We start from the raw sequence: 22,108 nt of genomic DNA, 5'->3' as shown, positions 1-22,108 counted from the left end.
CAAGTCGAAAGCATTTGCCAAGAATGTTTTACGGAGGGCAAGTTTTGTTGGCATTTTTGTAAATTGTTTGAAAATGTAGATGGTTGTATTTTTAAATAGTTTGAAAGTTTAGATGGTTGTATTTTTAAATTGTTTGAAAGTTTAGATGGTTGTATTTTTAAATTGGTTGAAAGTTTAGATGGTTGTATTTTTAAATTGTTTAAGTGTAGCCATTCTTCCTCCCCCCAGCCACGAACAATACCATGGGAACGTGGAAAAGCAGAAGCCCCCTGTGACGGCTGCCGCGGTTGTTCTCCGCGGCTTGTCTTTTGAGGGGTGCTGCTTTTCCTCAGGTGTTCTTGCCATAGCTGTTTGTGCCTTCTCTCCAGGGACCTTCGTAAACCACTTGTCCCTACGTGACAGTTGGCCTTTCCACGGCTCAATTTTTGCTGGCAGAGATACTAGATGGCTTTGCTCCGATCTGAGACAGATACGTTAAAAAATTTCCAAACCGCTGAGCCCCCCTGGGCTGATGGCGCTACGGTGGCATCAGCAGTTGACGTTGAAGGACATGTTGGCTGTCTGGCCATAGCGGGCGATACATGGCGCCGGACACTGCCCCCAGCTGTTTCTGAGGACGAGCTCCCTCTTGTATTGCGTTCCGGAGTTGGAGCCTGATCAACGGCTACCACCACACATCCAGGCAAGGAGGAAGGCAGGCAGGCATGCACGCCCGCCCCGAGGTAGTGACCAAAAATAACAATACAGGACTCAGGAGGACCTTTTGCAGCCCTAATTGAAATGAATTAACTTTAAATCCTTTAACGGGAATCCGTTATGGAGGGCAAGTCTGCCATTGCCACCGCGGGGAATGAAGGTTGGATTGCGGCCCGAAGTGGGAGCCTGCTGAGACCCATGCTGTAGCTGCCCTGACCGTGCTTTGCAGACCAGGCATCTGTGGTCAGATGGACCCTTGAGCCAGCGGAAGACAAACCAAGTCGAAAGCATCTGCCAAGAATGTTTTACGGAGGGCGAGTTTTTTTGCCCTTTTTTTAAATTGTTTGAAAATGATAGATGGTTGTATTTTTAAATTGTTTGAAAGTTTAGATGGTTGTATTTTTAAATTGTTTGAAAGTTTAAATGGTTGTATTTTTAAATTGTTTAAAAGTGTATCCATGCAAGTGCAAGTTATGCACTAACTGTCAGGTATAATAATGTGCAGTCACAGATGCAGTGAAAGGTATGCAGTGACTGCAAAAAGGCCGTTTGTGTAGTGACGGCCGTGCTGGACTGGTGCGCACCATGACGAGAGTGCAGGTGATGGTGGCTTTTCAGCCCATATGCTCGCCCGGCTGATGTAGCTGAATGACAGAACAGTGACTGTCCAGCTGATCAAATTTGGTCTGACCACAATGAAGCAACGACCTTATTATCTTTTGTGTGCCACCCCTACTTGAGACACTCAAAAAGCCGGCGGTCATTGCTTCATTGTGATGCGCAAGCCCCTTCACCGCGGCAAGGTAATGATCACGAAGGGGGATGGGCACATGTACACGCACCAGAAAAATTAGTGTAGCGGCCGCTGCTAGCAGCGGCCTTAAAAATTCAAGAATCCGCCTAGAGTCCTGGACCCTGTTGGTGGTGGCGGAGAAGGCAGTCAAGCGGCCTGCAGGCAGAGATGCTGTGTGTGGGGACTGACTTAGTCTTCGGTCGTGCAGTAGCCCTCCGTGATCCATTCCTCATTCATTTTGATAAAGGTCAGGTACTGAACACTGACGTGACTTAGGCGACTTCTCTTCTCAGTAACTATGCCTCCAGCTGCACTGAAGGTCCTTTCTGACAGGACGCTTGCGGCAGAGCAAGAGAGAAGTTGTATGGCAAATTGGGACAGCTCTGGCCACAGGTCAAGCCTGCGCAACCAGTAGTCCAAGGGTTCATCGTCGCTTTTCGCAGAGTCTACATCCACACTCAAGGCCAGGTAGTCGGCTACCTGCCGGTCCAGGCGTTGGTGGAGGGTGGATCCGGAAGGACTAAGGCGAGGAGTTGGACTAAAGAACGTCCGCATGTCCGACATCACCCTGAGATCGCTGGAGCGTCCTGTTCTTGCCTGCGTGGACTTGGGAGGAGGAGGGTTACTGCCAGTGGTACCTTGATTGCGTTGTGCAGCCACATCACCCTTAAATGAATTGTAAAGCATCATCGACAGCTTGTTCTGAAAGTGCTGCATCCTTTCCGCCTTTTGTTGAGTTGGTAACAGGTCGGCCACTTTGTGCCTTTACTGAGGGTCTAGTAGCGTGGCCACCCAGTACAGGTCATTTGTCTTGAGTTTTTTGATACGGGAATCCCTCAACAGGCTGGACAATAAAAAAGGGACATCTGCACAAAGCTGGATGCAGACGTACTCTCCATCTCCTCTTGCTCTTCCTCAGTGACCGGACGCAACTCCTCTTCCTCCCCCCAGCCACGAACAATACCACGGGAGCGTGGAGCAGCAGAAGCCCCCTGTGATGGCTGCCGCGGTTGTTCTCCTTCCGCCGCCTCTTCCTCCTCCACAGAAACACCTTCCTCATCATCACCATCATCAGAGTCTGACTCCTCTCCTTCCCCACACGACTCCTCTTCTTCCTCCTCCTCCCCCCTCTGTGCTGCTGCCGGTGTTGTGGAAACATCGGGTTCGTGTGTAAATGGCTCCCACAACTCCTGCTGCCCTAACTCTTCTTGTTCATGCTCCTCCACAGCTGTATCCACCACTCTACGCATGGCACGCTCCAGGAAGTAGGCGTAGGGGATCAAGTCGCTGATGGTGCCCTCATCGCGACTCACCAGTTTGGTCACCTCCTCAAAGGGCTCCATGACCCTGCATGCATTTCGCATCAGTGTCCAGTTGTTGGGCCACAACATCCCCATCCTCCCATATTGTGTCCTTGTACTGTAATGATACAGGTACTTGGTGACGGCTTTCTCCTGGTCTAGCAGGCGAGAGAACATCAGCAGGGTGGAATTCCAGCGAGTCGGGCTATCGCAAATCAGGCGTCTCACCGGCAAGTTGATTCTACGCTGAATCTCCGCAAAGCATGCCATGGTCTTGTAAGAGCACCTGAAATGCCCACAAAACCTCCTGGCCTGCTTCAGGACGTCCTCTAAGCCTGGGTTCTTGGACACAAATCTTTGCACGACCAGATTAAGCACATGTGCCATGCAGGGTATGTGTGTCAGCTTTCCCAAATTCAACGCAGCAATGAGATTGCTGCCGTTGTCACACACCACGTTGCCGATCTCAAGCTTGTGCGGGGTCAGCCATTGCTCCACCTGTTTGTTAAGAGCAGCCAGGAGAGCTGCTCCAGTGTGACTCTCCGCTTTCAGGCAAGACATGTCTAACACTGCATGACACCGTCGCACCTGGCATGCAGCATAGGCCCTGGGGTGCTGGGGCTGTGTAGCTGGAGAGGAGATGGCGGCACCAGCCAAGGAGGAGGAGGAGGAGGACGACGACAGCGAAGCGGTGATAGCAGGAGGAGAGGAGGTGGCTGGAGGCCTGCCTGCAAGCCGTGGAGGTGTGACAAGTCGGTCCTCTGCGCAGCCACATACTCCCTGCTTGCTGCCATCGGTCACCAGGTTGACCCAATGGGCTGTGTATGTAATGTAGTTGCCCTGCCCGTGCTTGGCAGACCAGGCATCCGTGGTCAGGTGGACCCTTGACCCAACGCTGTGTGCAAGAGATGACACCACTTGCCTCTCAACTGCACGGAAGAGTTTGGGTATGGCCTTTTGTGAAAAATAATTGCGGCCTGGTATCTTCCACTGCGGTGTACCAATGGCCACAAACTTATGGAAAGCCTCCGAATCCACCAGCTTGTATGGTAATAGCTGGCGAGCTAATAGTTCCGCCACGCCAGCTGTCAGGCGCCGGGCAAGAGGGTGACTGGCAGACATTTGCTTCTTCCGCTCAAATACTTCCTTCACGGACAGCTGGGTACTGCTGTGGGCAGAGGAGAAGGAACCGCTGAAGGGAAGAGGCGGTGTGGAGGAGGGTGGCTGTGAAGGTGCAAGGGAGAAAGTGGATCAAGACGATGCACCTGGAGGAGGAAGAGGAGAAGGAGGGTGGCTTGTCTTTTGAGGGGTGCTGCTTTCCCTCAGGTGTTCTTGCCATAGCTGTTTGTGCCTTTTCTCCAGGTGCCTTCGTAAGGCACTTGTCCCTACGTGAGAGTTGGCCTTTCCACGGCTCAATTTTTGCTGGCAGAGACAACAGATGGCTTTGCTCCGATCTGAGACACACACGTTAAAAAATTTCCAAACCGCTGAGCCCCCCTGGGGTGATGGCGCTATGGTGGCATCAGCAGCTGACTTTGAAGGGCATGTTGGCTGTCTGGCCATAGCTGGCGATACATGGCGCCGGACACTGCCCCCAGCTGTTTCTGAGGACGAGCTCCCTCTGCTTCTATCATGGAGTCGTCTCCTCCTAGTCCTCTCTGACTCCTCCTCTGAACTGCCCCCCTGGTCATCTCCTCTACCGGGATATGTGGTATCCGTATAATCGTCATCATAATCCTCCTGGCCAGCTGCACTTTCCTCAGACACCTCCTCAACTGCACCAACTTCAGGTGTTTCATCAGCCCCCTCCACACACGTTACGTCCAGACTATCGCCACCTAACTCAGACGTAGGAGGTGGTGTACCTGCGCCTTCTTCTTGTTGTTGCAGTAGTGGCTGTGAATCGGTGATTTCACCACCACCACCACCAAATAACTCCTGCGAAGTGTCAAATGCAGCGGATGTGGTGCTTGTTGTAGCACTGGTGGCTGCGGGAGATGAGGTGTTCTGTGTTAAATACTCAATCACCTCCTCACGATTTTGGGAAGGGATGGCACGTGCCTTCTTCTGAGCACTGTATTTTGGGGCAGGTCCGCACTAAATCACAGCAACACCACCTCGCACAGACCTGCCGGTGCCTGGTGGCCTTCCTCTGGGTCTGCCTCTACCTCTTCCTCTACCTGGTTTGTCCATTTTGTCCATCTCGGGGGATACTAGGTATATGCAGTGAGCTGGGTTCACTGAACAGTAAAGGTATTAGGATGCAGTGAGGTGGGTTCACTCAACACAACAGGTAGTAGGATGCAGTGAGCTGGGTTCACTGAACAGTAAAGTTACTAGGATGCGGTGAGGTGGGTTCACTCAACACAACAGGTAGTTATGTGCAGTGATGAGGTGGGTTAAGTAAACACAACAGGTAGTAGGTATATGTAGTGAGCTGGGTTCACTCAACACAACAGGTAGTAGTAGGTATATGCAGCGAGCTGGGTTCACTCAACACTACAGGTAGTTATGTGCAGTGATGAGGTGGGTTAAGTAAACACAACAGGTAGTATAGGATGCAGTGAGCTAGGTTCACTCAACACAACAGGTTGTAGGTATATGCAGTGAGCTGGGTTCACTCAACACTACAGGTAGTTATGTGCAGTGATGAGGTGGGTTAAGTAAACACAACAGGTATTAGGTGTATGCAGTGAGCTGGGTTCACTCAACACTACAGGTAGTTTTGTGCAGTGATGAGGTGGGTTAAGTAAACACAACAGGTAGTAGTAGGATGCAGTGAGCTGGGTTCACTCAACACTACAGGTAGTGATGAGGTGGGTTAAGTAAACACAACAGGTACTGGGGGTATATGCAGTACTGGGTAGTACAATGTGCAGTTCCCTGTCACACACACAGGCAGTCAGTCACTGAATGTGCTGGGCTGCTGGCAGTGGCACACACACACTATCAATTAGCAAAGCTGTGCATGCAACAAAAGTGTCAGTTTGACACACAGTGAAAAAAAAAAAGTACAGGATGAGCTCTGACAAAAGCTAGGGTGCTATAAAGCAATAACAATCAGCCAAGGAGCAAACTAAGCAGCCAAGAACCTAACTAATCTGTCCCTAGAAGAACAAGTCTGCAGCAGCTGTCCCTTTCCTCTCACTAGCAGGCACACGAGTGAGTGTAATGGCCGCCGGAGCCTGCCTTATATAAGGGGGGGTGTGGCTCCAGGGCTTACTGTAGCCTGAATGGCTACAATGTGCCTGCTGACTGTGATGCAGAGGGTCAAAGTTGACCCTCATAGTGCATTATGGGGCGAATCGAACTTCCGTAAAAGTTCACCTGGCGCAGGCGAACGCGAACCACCAATGTTCGCCTGGAACCGTTCGCCGGCGAACCGTTCGCTACACCTCTAGTGGTGGTAGCCGTTCCTTAGGCTTCCACTCCGGACCGGAATCGAACTAGGATTCCCCAGCCATTACCCATGGCAGACTTGCCCTCCATAACAGATTCTCGTTACAGGCAGTGAACAGCCAGCAGAAAAAGTAATTTTAAAAAAATAGATGTAAGCTTTAACTATGTTAGAGAAAGAACCATTGAAAGTTGATAAGGCAGTCAGTGCGTTTCACATTGAGTTTGGTGTGTCAGTGTGAAGCAGTACTCTAATTACACTCACTAATTGATGTATACAAATGCAAGATGTTTTAAAGCACTTTAGGCCTGCAATTTAGCATTCAATGAGATTTCTGCCCTTAAAACGCTGCTTTGCGTCAAATCCAGATTTGTCCCCGGCACTTCTGGTGTCCATCCCACTCCGCCATGCCCCCCTCCAGGTGTTAGACCCCTTTAAACATCTTTTCCATCACTTTTGTGGCCAGCATACATTTTTCTAGTTTTCCAAGTTCGCTTTCCCATTGAAGTCTATTGCGGTTCGCGGAAGTTCGTGCGAACCAAACTGTTTGCGGAAGTTCAATAGGACAAATGGAGACAGCACACAAATGGCTTCAGTCACAAACTGTATTGAATAGCATGCAGAGGCACACGTACGACATGTTTCGGGCGGAGCCCTTCCTCAGGTGTGCCACACCCATCATCAGTAACACCTAAATACCCACCCAACAGGAAGTCATGTGACTAACACAATCCCATGACCTTAAAGTGCAATTCCAATATAATAACACGATACAATTTCCTTCTGGGGAACTACACAAACCAGTGTCTACCCCAGTTAACTGAGGAATAGATCACCAAGATACTGTCATGATAAATATAAAATCGAAAATTGCGCAAAAGGTGAATCAGCGCAACACCAGGCCGCCTCCGAATGGCCTCCAATCAGAGATGCGCTGAGCCCCCCCAGGAACTACAAACGCACCTTGAACCCAAACAGAAGCTCTGCATATACACCAATAATAAATATAAACATATTACATAGAAGCAAAATCACATTATTGCATTTCATCTCATAACGATACCAATCTTGCAAAAAGTCCTGTTTCAGATTCACTATGCGGACAGTTTCACCCTAAGAGAGAAAGACATCACAGAAAACATCTTAGGCTCAAGTTTTCATTTAAACCATTGGGGCATACACAATTGAATTTCCTTATCCATTTAGCTTCGCATTGGAGCAACAATTTCTTCCTATTACCACCTCTAGCTTTCTTTTACCTGTCTTTCATTCTTGCCAATGTACACATACCCACAGGGGCGCTTGAGCCCGTACACCACATACGTGCTCAAGCAAGTAAACCTGCCCCTGATGGGCAGCATGGTGGCGTAGGGGTTAGCTCTCTCGCCTTGCAGCACTGGGTCCCTGGTTCGAATCCCAGCCAGGGCACTATCTGCAAAGAGTTTGTATGTTCTCTCCGTGTCTGCGTGGGTTTCCTCCGGGTACTCCGGTTTCCTCCCACATTCCAAAAACATACGGATAAGTTAATTGGCTCCCCCTAAAAAAAATTGGCCCTAGACTACAGTACTTACATTAAATAATAAAAACATATGGCAATTGTAGGGATTAGATTGTGAGCTCCTTTGAGGGACAGTTAGTGACAAGACAATATATATATACACTGTACAGCGCTGCGTAATATGTCGGCGCTATATAAATACTAAATAATAATAATATTAATAATGGGCATGTTGACACCAGTAGAGGGATGAGAAATGTTGCTACCCTTTATAATTGCACCACAGCAGTTACAACTCAGGCAAGGAAATGTACCCTTCTTTGTACTAAAAGCGACACCTCTTTTATGGATAGCAATGTCGGACCTGCATACCCAATCCTTTATTGTTTTACCCCTACGGTATGCAAATACAGGGGGGTCAACAATTGTTTTAATACGGGCCAAAGTCTCCGTATCACAGAACGAATCTGTTCAGACATGTACCCATAATTGCACTCAAAAGGTAATTGATTTGACTCACGTTTAACCTTTGGAGCCAACAGTTCCTTCCTAGTAAGGGATCTCACTTCCCCACTCACCCTTTGAAGAGCATGCCTATCATAACCCTTATCAACCATTTTCTGAATCAGACCTTCAACTGCTTCATCATAATCTGCAATCTCCGACGATATCCGACGAGCCCTTAAAAATTGGCCTTTAGGGATGCCTTTTTTAACAGTAGCAGCATGAAAACTATCAGTGCGCAATAAATTATTACGCTCCGTAGGTTTCTGGTACAAACTTGTACTCAATCTGCCATTTTTGTTACTAATTGTTACATCCAAATAATGGATACTGCTGGTCGACCATTCGGCCGTAAATTTAATGGTAGGGTGCGCCAAGTTCGCATCCTCAACCATTTTCTCAAAAAGCTCTACCGGGCCATCCCATAATACCAAAATATCGTCGACAAAACTAAAAAAACTAAAAATATGTTTTCCATAGATTTCATGATTGATAAACATACTCTTCTCAAGGTTCGTGAGGAACAAGTTAGCAAAAGAAGGGGCTGCTGGTGAACCCATACTCGTGCCTTGACACTGAACATAAAAGCTCTCAAGAAATCGAAAATAATTGGAACGTAAAATTAGTTCCAATGCATCCATAATAAAGAAAATCTTAGAGTTTGGAAGTGTGGTCTGTAATAATTTCTCCTCGATTCTTTGCATGCCCTCCTCATGCGGAATCGAGGTAAATAAGCTCTGTACGTCCAGTGTGCAAAGCAAAAGGCTCTCAGGGATGGTGTTCAATTCCTCTAGTTTACACAGCAGATCTTTCGTATCAAACAAACACGTATCTATATTCTTCACCAAATCTTGCAAAAAGAAGTCAACATTTCGCCAAGGGGTAAAGAACTGACCCCAGGCCCGACACAATCGGCCTACCTGGCGGCAGTGGTGCTCAGCAGAGCTCGAATATTCGAGTAGCTCGAATATTCGAGCTCTTTTTCAGCTATTCGAGCTCGGTATTGGAGCTCCGAATAGCTGGAGCTATTCGAATGGGCTATCCGAGTACACTCGAATAGCCCATTCACTATTCGAGCTATTCGAGCAACCCGGCGCTATTCGAGCTCGGTACCGAGCTCGAATAGCGTCATAGCCCAGATTGATGTCCTTAGAGCCAATCAGAGGGCTCCCAGGCCCTCTGACGGCAGCCAATCACAGAGGGGGACCCTGGCCAGCCCCTACCCTATAAATAGCGGCCGCCATGTTACGTTTCTCCGTGCTTGCCTGAGACTTGTACAGAGAGAGAGTTGCTCCTTTGTGCTTTGGCTTAGCAAGAGCTCTATTGTGGTCATTTACCTAGCGTTTTTGCTCACATACACCTCCTATACACACCTATATTGTTGTTAGTTAGATAGACATTGTATTTTAGTTAGTAGCTTGTGTGTTACATTAGAGACAGGCAGCTGCTGCAAGCTTACAGGTTTAGGCCTCAGGGGGGCCTTGCCTCTGTGGGCAGCTGTCCTCTGTTTATTTCTCTCATCTATACCAGTATTTCTGCTGTCCTTTACTAATAGTATTGTAGTTATACTGTACTAGGAGTAGGACACTCACTGACTGTCACTGTTTATAGGCTACTAGCTAGCTCCTGCGTGTGTGCACTCACTCACTGTCTGTGTGTACACACACTCTATTTCCTTCTGATTACTGATAGATTATTGTTAGTTAGTTGTACTTACTTACTACTTACTCTTACTGTACCCGTAGGGACACTCACTGTCACTGTTCATATAGGCTACTAGCTCCTGCGTGTGCGCACTGCACTCACTGTCTGAGTGTACACACACAACACACACTCTATTTCCTTCTGATCGCTGATTGATTATCGTAATTAGTTAGTTGTACTTACTGTTACTACTTACTCTTACTGTACTAGGAGTCTAGGACACTCAGTCACTGTGTTCATAGGCTACTAGCTCCTGCGTGCGTGCACTCACTGTCTGAGTGTACACACACCCACACTCCATTTCCTTCTGATCGCTGATTGATTATTGTAATTAGTTAGTTCTACTTAGTGTTACTACTTACTCTTACTGTACTAGGAGTCTAGGACACTCAGTCACTGTGTTCATAGGCTACTAGCTCCTGCGTGCGTGCACTCACTGTCTGAGTGTACACACACCCACACTCCATTTCCTTCTGATCGCTGATTGATTATCGTAATTAGTTAGTTGTACTTACTGTTACTACTTACTCTTACTGTACTAGGAGTCTAGGACACTCAGTCACTGTCCATAGGCTACTAGCTCCTGCGTGCGTGCACTCACTGTCTGAGTGTACACACACCACCCACACTCTATTTCCTTCTGATCGCTGATTGATTATCGTAATTAGTTAGTTGTACTTACTGTTACTACTTACTCTTACTGTACTAGGAGTCTAGGACACTCAGTCACTGTCCATAGGCTACTAGCTCCTGCGTGCGTGCACTCTCACTGTCTGAGTGTACACACACAACACACACTCTATTTCCTTCTGATCGCTGATTGATTATCGTAATTAGTTAGTTCTACTTACTTACTGTTACTACTTACTCTTACTGTACTAGGAGTCTAGGACACTCAGTCACTGTGTTCATAGGCTACTAGCTCCTGCGTGCGTGCACTCACTGTCTGAGTGTACACACACCCACACTCCATTTCCTTCTGATCGCTGATTGATTATCGTAATTAGTTAGTTGTACTTACTGTTACTACTTACTCTTACTGTACTAGGAGTCTAGGACACTCAGTCACTGTGTTCATAGGCTACTAGCTCCTGCGTGCGTGCACTCACTGTCTGAGTGTACACACACCCACACTCCATTTCCTTCTGATCGCTGATTGATTATTGTAATTAGTTAGTTCTACTTAGTGTTACTACTTACTCTTACTGTACTAGGAGTCTAGGACACTCAGTCACTGTGTTCATAGGCTACTAGCTCCTGCGTGCGTGCACTCACTGTCTGAGTGTACACACACCCACACTCCATTTCCTTCTGATCGCTGATTGATTATCGTAATTAGTTAGTTGTACTTACTGTTACTACTTACTCTTACTGTACTAGGAGTCTAGGACACTCAGTCACTGTCCATAGGCTACTAGCTCCTGCGTGCGTGCACTCACTGTCTGAGTGTACACACACCACCCACACTCTATTTCCTTCTGATCGCTGATTGATTATCGTAATTAGTTAGTTCTACTTACTGTTACTACTTACTCTTACTGTACTAGGAGTCTAGGACACTCAGTCACTGTGTTCATAGGCTACTAGCTCCTGCGTGCGTGCACTCACTGTCTGAGTGTACACACACCCACACTCCATTTCCTTCTGATCGCTGATTGATTATTGTAATTAGTTAGTTCTACTTACTTACTGTTACTACTTACTCTTACTGTACTAGGAGTCTAGGACACTCAGTCACTGTGTTCATAGGCTACTAGCTCCTGCGTGCGTGCACTCACTGTCTGAGTGTACACACACCCACACTCCATTTCCTTCTGATCGCTGATTGATTATCGTAATTAGTTAGTTGTACTTACTGTTACTACTTACTCTTACTGTACTAGGAGTCTAGGACACTCAGTCACTGTCCATAGGCTACTAGCTCCTGCGTGCGTGCACTCACTGTCTGAGTGTACACACACAACACACACTCTATTTCCTTCTGATCGCTGATTGATTATCGTAATTAGTTAGTTCTACTTACTGTTACTACTTACTCTTACTGTACTAGGAGTCTAGGACACTCAGTCACTGTGTTCATAGGCTACTAGCTCCTGCGTGCGTGCACTCACTGTCTGAGTGTACACACACCCACACTCCATTTCCTTCTGATCGCTGATTGATTATTATAATTAGTTAGTTCTACTTACTGTTACTACTTACTCTTACTGTACTAGGAGTCTAGGACACTCAGTCACTGTGTTCATAGGCTACTAGCTCCTGCGTGCGTGCACTCACTGTCTGAGTGTACACACACCCACACTCCATTTCCTTCTGATCGCTGATTGATTATCGTAATTAGTTAGTTGTACTTACTGTTACTACTTACTCTTACTGTACTAGGAGTCTAGGACACTCAGTCACTGTCCATAGGCTACTAGCTCCTGCGTGCGTGCACTCACTGTCTGAGTGTACACACACAACACACACTCTATTTCCTTCTGATCGCTGATTGATTATCGTAATTAGTTAGTTCTACTTACTTACTGTTACTACTTACTACCCACCATGCACAGTTCCGCAGCAGCAGCAGCGTCAGTGGCTAACATTCCTCCCATAGCCACTGGCCGTGGACGCCTTGGGCGCCGCCCAGCAGGAGCATCTGCAACTCACGCTGCAGAGACACAGCAGCAGCAGCGTGTAGCACCTGCTCCCATTTTCCTCCAGCCGGGTCGGAAACGTCCCATTGAGGAAAAGGATGCAGACACTGTGGTGCAACTCATGACGGAGGATGAGCAGCCCGCCATCAGCTCTGCATCCGAGGCCTCCACCCTCACCACCACCACCACCACCACCCCTGTTCGCAGCAGCCGCCCAGCAGGGCCTGGGGAGGAGGCCAGTTCACCGTCAGTTGGCGACCTGTCATTCAGCAGTCTTTTGACCCCAGGCATCATGAGTCAATTGTCTGCTGTTGTTGGCGATTTTGAGGAGGAGATGCTGATGGGCACTTTGGGGGATGAGGGATTGGACAGCAAGACTGTGGCGACAGTCAAGCAGCCCATCCATGCATCAGGAGAGGAGTTTGGGGGGTCCTCATCCCAGCAGGACATGTTTCAGGAGGGGGAGGATGATGATGACCCGGTGACAGACAGAGACTGGGTGCCACCACCTCCAGGGGATGTCGTCCTCAGCAGCTCTGAGGAGGAGGAGGAGGATGCTCTTGTGGGCCTTGCAAGGAGGCGCATCATTGCAAGCATTGGCAGCAGCAGTAGGCAGGTCCCACAGCCTGCTGGTGTCTCAGGCTCAGCAGCAGCAGCAGCAGCATCTGCCAGTACCACCACCAGCCGCACCCAAGCCCCCCAAGCCCCCCCAGCAACCATCACAGGGAGACAGGCAGCAGCGCTTCCATGCCGTAGGGGGATGTTTAAGTCACCAATCTGGCGATATTTCACCATGCCCACTGTGTACAGCAAGTACGCCACTTGCAACCACTGTCAGCGGAAGTTGAGCAGAGGTGCAGACCCCTTAAAGTTCTGCACCAGCTCGCTCATCAACCACCTTGCGGCTAAACATTTCCACCAGCATGAGGAGTTCCAGAGGCTGAAGGCATCTGGTGCTGGCAGTGGCACCACACCCATCACTGCACAGCCTTCAGCAGCAGCAGCAACAGCAGCCACCCGCCCTCCTGCTCCTCCAGCAGCACCAGCAGGAGTGCGGAAACGCACTGCTCCTCCCCCCTCTGCAACTCCTGCCGCCGACACTGAGGCCTGTTCTGGCAGCCAGTCCTCAGTGGCCTCCTCTGCTGTGTCTGCTGATTCCCGTGTCAGCAAAAGGCCACGCCAGAGCCTTTTGAGCGAGTCCTTCCAGGGGGTGGTTAGGGCTCTGCCTCCCAGCAGCCGTCGCGTGCGGCAGCTGAACGGCTTGCTGGCACGGGCCATGTGCTCCCAACTCCTGCCGTACACGCTCGTGCAGGAGGGGAGCGACATTCGTGCGCTGCTTGCTTGCGCAGCCCCAGACTGGCAGCTCCCCAGCAGACACTTCTTTGCCCGCAAGGCCATTCCTGCACTGCACCGCTTTGTGATGGCCAATGTGGAGCGAGGGCTGGAGCACGCGGTTGGTGAAAGGGTCCACGTCACCATGGACTCCTGGAGCAGCCGCTTCGGGACAGGCCGCTACCTGTCCTTCACTGTCCACTGGGTCAGCTTGGTGGAAGGGGGTGAGGATGGGAGAGCAGCAGCGGGCACAGCAGCAGCAGCAACACAGTGGGTGGTGCCACCCCGCAGGGTCAGGGGAACTGCAGCAGGTTCCTCCGATCCTCTGCCATCCTCCGGCACACCTGGCCAAACCCCCCGCCTCAGCAGCAGCGTGAAGGCACGCCACTGCCAAGCGCTGCTGCACTTGGTCAGCCTTGGGAAGACCAAGCTGACGGCAACCCATGTGTTGGCCAAACTCCAGGAGCAGGAGAGGATTTGGCTGACCCCCAGAGGCCTCAGAGTCGGAGAGGTGGTGGCCGACAATGGGGCCAATCTGGTTGCCGCAATAGACAGGGGAAACCTGACCCACATCCCCTGTCTTGCCCACGTGCTGAACCTGGTGGTGCAGAAGTTCCTGCGCACCTACCAGGGGATGGGCGAACTGCTGGAAACGGCAAGGAATGTTGTGCGTCACTTCCGGCGCTCGGCTGCAGCCTGTGCGAGCCTGGAAGACGTGCAAAAGGAGCTGGATCTGCCACGCCATCGGCTGATCCTTGACGTTCCGACTCGCTGGAACTCCACCCTGGCGATGTTGGAGCGTCTGGTTGAACAGAAGCACGCTGTCAACCAGTACCTTGCCCTGGCCACTGTTTCCGCCGCTCAGAGAAGGGACAAGACCAGCAACATCCCGTCCATCGTCCCCGATGATGACTGGAGGCACATGCAGCAGGTGTGCTTTGTGCTGGCTCCCTTCCTGCAGGCCACAAACATGGTGAGCAGGGACCATGCTATGGTCTGCGAGTGGGTGCCCCTGGTTTCTCTGCTGAACAGGGCCCTCGATGCTTTGCTGGAACAGGGAGCGGCAGCCTTGGACCAGCAGGAGCGGCAACCAGCTGCGCAGTCCACCTCTGAGGGGGAGGAGGAGGAGGACTTGGTGGAGGTCCCTGACCTGGCTGCTGATGAGGGGGATCAGCACAGCGCAGCTGAGTTGGTGCGGGGGTGGAGAGAGGATGAGGCGGCAGAGGAGGAGGATGAGGACAGCACTGACGTCGATGTGCCAGCAGACGTGGCCCGCCTCTTCCCAATGGCAGCGCACATGCTGACGTGCCTGCGCAGGGACCCCAGGGTGATCCAGATGAAGCAGAGGGAGGACATCTGGATCAGCATGATGTTGGACCCACGCCTCAAGGGGAAGTTGAGCCAGTTCCTGCCGCCTGCAGGAGGAGACCCAGCGCAACAAATAAGGAGCTTGCAGCAGGCCCTTGTTGAGCGCTTGGAGGAAGCCTTCCCCCAGCCTTCCACCCCCACTGTCCAGCAGCCAGCACAGAGGCAGCAGCAGGTGCCTGCATCCAGCAGCAGCAAGCGCCCCACAGACCTGCTGTCTCTCAGCCACGAGCTCTACAGGACTGTAGAGGCTCCGGCAGCAGTGACTAGAGAGGAGATGCATGCAGCAGCATCCTCCTCCGGTCACAGCCAGCGCCTGACCCGCATGGTGGCTGACTACATGGGGTCGTACAGCGGGCTTGACAGCGATGCCCCTGTTGATCCCATGGAGTATTGGGTCAAGCGCATGGAGATCTGGAGCGAGCTGGCGCAGTACGCCCTGGAAGTGCTGTCCTGCCCCCCTTCCAGCGTGCTGTCCGAGCGCTGCTTCAGTGCAGCTGGTGGCGTGGTCACCGAGAAACGCTCACGTCTGTCTCACAAGTCTGTGGACAGACTGACGTTTCTCAAGATGAACCAGGCGTGGGTGGAAGGCGAGTTCCTGGCCCCTGTTGTCGGCGAGAGGGGGACATGAACTGGCTGCCGGAACCATCGTTAATGTGCCTTACCACCCTTTACCACCTCCTGGCTCCTGCTCACTAAGCCAGCCTGGTTCACTTTGACTATTACGTCGCCTGCAGCCACACATTTTACACCTACAGTGGGCTGCTGTGTACTGCCCTTCTGCTGTCTGTCTGTGTTTCCCACTGCCAGGGTACACAGAATTACCTTCTTCTGCTGCCACTCTGCCACCAGCTATTACGTCAAACAATAGCTATATTGGTTGCAAAACCAAAACCAAACAAACCATTAAAAAAAAAAAAAGGTTTAATTTTTCTGAGGTGCCCGGGTTGAAAACTGTGTTGTCCCAGTTGTGTATTGGACACAATGTGGGCTGCACGACCGCTGTCTGGGACCTCCTGTTGTGTTTATTTACAGCCCTGGTATCACCGCTAGGTACCAGGGCTATTATGTCACGCTGCCTACCTGCTGCCACACTCACACTACTCCTCCATACCTCCTCCTGCTGCTGCTGCTGCTGTCTGTCTGTGTTTCCCACTGCCAGGGTACACTACACAGATGATTTACCTTCTGCTGCCACTCTGCCACCAGCTATTACGTCAAACAATAGCTGCTCACATTACTCCTCCATTCCTCCTGCTGCTGTTGCTGTCTGTCTGTGTTTCCCACTGCCAGGGTACACAGAATTACCTTCTTCTGCTGCCACTCTGCCACCAGCTATTACGTCAAACAATAGCTATATTGGTTGCAAAATCAAAACCAAACAAACCATTAAAAAAAAAAAAAAGGTTTAATTTTTCTGAGGTGCCCGGGTTGAAAACTGTGTTGTCCCAGTTGTGTATTGGACACAATGTGGGCTGCACGACCGCTGTCTGGGACCTCCTGTTGTGTTTATTTACAGCCCTGGTATCACCGCTAGGTACCAGGGCTATTATGTCACGCTGCCTACCTGCTGCCACACTCACACTGCTCCTCCATACCTCCTCCTGCTGCTGCTGCTGCTGTCTGTCTGTGTTTCCCACTGCCAGGGTACACAGAATTACCTTCTTCTGCTGCCACTCTGCCACCAGCTATTACGTCAAACAATAGCTATATTGGTTGCAAAACCAAAACCAAACAAACCATTAAAAAAAAAAAGGTTTAATTTTTCTGAGGTGCCCGGGTTGAAAACTGTGTTGTCCCAGTTGTGTATTGGACACAATGTGGGCTGCACGACCGCTGTCTGGGACCTCCTGTTGTGTTTATTTACAGCCCTGGTATCACCGCTAGGTACCAGGGCTATTATGTCACGCTGCCTACCTGCTGCCACACTCACACTGCTCCTCCATACCTCCTCCTGCTGCTGCTGCTGCTGCTGTCTGTCTGTGTTTCCCACTGCCAGGGTACACAGAATTACCTTCTTCTGCTGCCACTCTGCCACCAGCTATTACGTCAAACAATAGCTATATTGGTTGCAAAACCAAAACCAAACAAACCATTAAAAAAAAAAAAGGTTTAATTTTTCTGAGGTGCCCGGGTTGAAAACTGTGTTGTCCCAGTTGTGTATTGGACACAATGTGGGCTGCACGACCGCTGTCTGGGACCTCCTGTTGTGTTTATTTACAGCCCTGGTATCACCGCTAGGTACCAGGGCTATTATGTCACGCTGCCTACCTGCTGCCACACTCACACTGCTCCTCCATACCTCCTCCTGCTGCTGCTGCTGCTGCTGTCTGTCTGTGTTTCCCACTGCCAGGGTACACAGATGATTTACCTTCTGCTGCCACTCTGCCACCACCAGCTATTACGTCAAACAATAGCTGCTCGCCTACTCCTCCATTCCTCCTCCTGCTGCTGCTGTCTGTCTGTGTTTCCCACTGCCAGGGTACACAGAATTACCTTCTTCTGCTGCCACTCTGCCACCAGCTATTACGTCAAACAATAGCTATATTGGTTGCAAAACCAAAACCAAACAAACCATTAAAAAAAAAAAAAAGTTTAATTTTTCTGAGGTGCCCGGGTTGAAAACTGTGTTGTCCCAGTTGTGTATTGGACACAATGTGGGCTGCACGACCGCTGTCTGGGACCTCCTGTTGTGTTTATTTACAGCCCTGGTATCACCGCTAGGTACCAGGGCTATTATGTCACGCTGCCTACCTGCTGCCACACTCACACTACTCCTCCATACCTCCTCCTGCTGCTGCTGCTGCTGTCTGTCTGTGTTTCCCACTGCCAGGGTACACTACACAGATGATTTACCTTCTGCTGCCACTCTGCCACCAGCTATTACGTCAAACAATAGCTGCTCACATTACTCCTCCATTCCTCCTGCTGCTGTTGCTGTCTGTCTGTGTTTCCCACTGCCAGGGTACACAGAATTACCTTCTGCTGCCACTCTGCCACCAGCTATTACGTCAAACAATAGCTATATTGGTTGCAAAACCAAAACCAAACAAACCATTAAAAAAAAAAAAAAGGTTTAATTTTTCTGAGGTGCCCGGGTTGAAAACTGTGTTGTCCCAGTTGTGTATTGGACACAATGTGGGCTGCACGACCGCTGTCTGGGACCTCCTGTTGTGTTTATTTACAGCCCTGGTATCACCGCTAGGTACCAGGGCTATTATGTCACGGCGAGCTGCCTAGGGATGAGCGTAATGACCTAATTACGAATTTCCGAAATTTCGCGAAATTACTACAATTACGATTTCAGCAGTAATCGAAATTTCGTAATTTTCGCAAATTACGCAAATTTTCGTAATTACGATTACGAAATTTAGTATTTTAAAGTTTGCAAAGGTTTCTATCCCTGTAGATGCCTAAAATGAATAACCAACCAACCTCCTCTCTCTCTCTCTCTCTCTCCCTCTCTCTCTCTCTCTCCAGAGATTTGTAGTATTTCAAAACCATACTCACATTCATGACATGTCCAGGGATCAAACCCAGGCCAACCACATGGAAGACAGCTATGCTCACCACCATACCACCAAACACACACTAAATAGACTGCTAACCTAAATCTTACTTGTAGACAGTCATATGAGACACATGCTGGGTGCAGGGCTTTGTGATTGGACCATGCGATAGAGTGAGGTGCAAAAATGAAATCATGCCTAGCAGAGGATGGTTTCACAGTGCTAAATGCTAGGCTGGCTGTGGTGCAATTGGTTAGTGTGTCTGGCTGGTAACAGCAAGGTTACAGGTTCGATTCCATCCAGGCATGTCTTTTCCTTTTGCGTTCAACAGTTGTCCAAACAGAGCCAACAGAGCCCCAGATAGCCATGTAGAGTTAGGTCACAGCTAGCCTGGCTGTGGTGCAATTGGTTAGTGTGTCTGGCTGGTAACAGCAAGGTTACAGGTTCGATTCCATCCAGGCATGTCTTTTCCTTTTGCGTTCAACAGTTGTCCAAACAGAGCCAACAGAGCCCCAGATAGCCATGTAGAGTTAGGTCACAGCTAGCCTGGCTGTGGTGCAATTGGTTAGTGTGTCTGGCTGGTAACAGCAAGGTTACAGGTTTGATTCCATCCAGGCATGTCTTTTCCTTTTGCGTTCAACAGTTGTCCAAACAGAGCCAACAGAGCCCCAGATAGCCATGTAGAGTTAGGTCACAGCTAGCCTGGCTGTGGTGCAATTGGTTAGTGTGTCTGGCTGGTAACAGCAAGGTTACAGGTTTGATTCCATCCAGGCATGTCTTTTCCTTTTGCGTTCAACAGTTGTCCAAACAGAGCCAACAGAGCCCCAGATAGCCATGTAGAGTTAGGTCACAGCTAGCCTGGCTGTGGTGCAATTGGTTAGTGTGTCTGGCTGGTAACAGCAAGGTTACAGGTTCGATTCCATCCAGGCATGTCTTTTCCTTTTGCGTTCAACAGTTGTCCAAACAGAGCCAACAGAGCCCCAGATAGCCATGTAGAGTTAGGTCACAGCTAGCCTGGCTGTGGTGCAATTGGTTAGTGTGTCTGGCTGGTAACAGCAAGGTTACAGGTTTGATTCCATCCAGGCATGTCTTTTCCTTTTGCGTGCGCGCGCTGCGCCATTGAACCCCATGGGGTATTTTGCGTGCGTAAAACTTTACGCATGCAAAACTTTGTGCTCGGTGTTTGGACAACTGTTGAACTCAAAAGGAAAAGACATGCCTGGATGGAATCGAACCTGTAACCTTGCTGTTACCAGCCAGACACACTAACCAATTGCACCACAGCCAGCCTAGCATTTAGCATTGTGAAACCATCCTCTGCTAGGCATGATTTCATTTTTGCACCTCACTCTATCGCATGGTCCATGGTCCAATCACAAAGCCCTGCACCCAGCATGTGTCTCATATGACTGTCTACAAGTAAGATTTAGGTTAGCAGTCTATTTAGTGTGTGTTTGGTGGTATGGTGGTGAGCATAGCTGTCTTCCATGTGGTTGGCCTGGGTTTGATCCCTGGACATGTCATGAATGTGAGTATGGTTTTGAAATACTACAGATCTCTGGAGAGAGAGAGAGAGAGAGAGGAGGAGGAGGAGGCTGCTGGCTGGCTGGCTGTGCTATTCATTTTAGGCATCTACAGGGATAGAAACCCTTACAAACCTGAAAAAGTAAAATTTCGGTTGGAGACACGAAATTCGTCATTAGGGGAGTGAAATTTCGATTACGAAATTGTAAATTACGATTTGAAAATTAATTACGAAATTACGAATTTGGGTCGTAATGTTAAATTTCGCATTCGTAATAAAAGCAGTTCGAAATTTCGAAAATTTCGGCTCATCTCTAGAGCTGCCTGCCTCATTGACTGCCTGCTGCAACACACTCATCCTCCTCCTCCTGCTGCTGAATTTACCTCCTGCTGTCTTTGTGTTTCCACTGCCAGGGAGCACATACAATGGCGCTTCCAACATGCGTGCGCCCACCAGCTATTTGTTACGCTCAAAAATAGCTGCATTTCTTTAAAAAAAAAATTGAAAAGAGAAATACGTGAAGAAGAAGAAGACGATATTGAAAAAGAAGGAGAAGATGAAGATGAAGAAGAAGATGAAGAAGAAGATGAAGAAGATGATGAAGAAGAAGATGAAAAAGAAGAAGAAGATGAAGAAGATGAAGAAGAAGAAGATGAAGAAGAAGAAGAAGAAGATGAAGAAGATGATGAAGAAGATGAAGAAGAAGAAGAAGAAGAAGAAGATGAAGAAGAGGAAGAAGAAGATGAAGAAGAAGAAGAAGATGAAGAAGAAGAAGAAGATGAAGAAGAAGAAGATGAAGAAGATGAAGAAGAAGAAGATGAAGAAGAAGAAGAAGAAGAAGAAGATGAAGAAGAAGAAGAAGAAGAAGATGAAGAAGAAGAAGAAGATGAAGAAGAAGAAGATGAAGAAGATGAAGATGAAGAAGATGAAGATGAAGAAGAAGATGATGAAGAAGAAGAAGAAGATGATGAAGAAGAAGAAGAAGAAGATGATGAAGAAGAAGAAGAAGAAGATGATGAAGAAGAAGAAGAAGATGATGAAGAAGAAGAAGAAGAAGAAGACAATATAGAAGAAGAAGAAGAAGATATAGAAGAAGAAGATCTAGAAGAAGAAGAAGAAAGATAAAGAAGAAGAAGAACAAGTATATACAGTAACACTACTGAACAAAATTAAGGACACAACTTCTCTTTCCACATTTTTTTTTAAAGGAACATCCCCACATAATCACTTGCTGTTGTTACTTGGAAAAAAAGATGTTTCTTGCATCATTCACCCTCAAAACAAGTGTTGGAAGCTATTTAAGGCCAATTCGAATAGTCAGCTCGAATAGTGAGCTCGAATACCGACTCGAATAGTGAGCTCGAAGTCCGAGGTCGAATCGAATAGTAAAAATTATTCGACTCGAATATTCGACTGACCTCGAATAATTTACTATTCGAATTCGACCTAACTCGAATTTTGAAAAGGGGTATTTGAGCATCACTACCTGGCGGCGTAGCCAGGCATTTATGTATCTTAGGTAGAAGATACAGGATAGGTGTTTGTGGATTGTCTACTGTCAGAAATGCAGCTGTTTGTTTATCCAAAATACCATCTTCAACTCCCTGCTGAATCAAAATGTCCGCAAACAGTTTAGTTTGCACGAACTTCCGCGGAGGCGAGCACCGTCACGGAGGCCTAGACCTAGGCCTAGAAGGTGTGTGACAGGTGAATATTGGAAGATTGTTTGCGGAAGTTCGCGAACCAGGTTCGCGAATCGAAAATCGGAGGTTCGGGCCATCTCTATTAAAAACAGAACTAAAAAGATTATCAATAAACATCTACAGAAGTCAACCTTTTCACTGT

This window comes from Hyperolius riggenbachi, chromosome 3, assembly GCF_040937935.1.
Source record: "Hyperolius riggenbachi isolate aHypRig1 chromosome 3, aHypRig1.pri, whole genome shotgun sequence".
NCBI classification, from domain to species: Eukaryota; Metazoa; Chordata; class Amphibia; order Anura; family Hyperoliidae; genus Hyperolius; species Hyperolius riggenbachi.
This window is presented reverse-complemented; position numbering follows the sequence as displayed.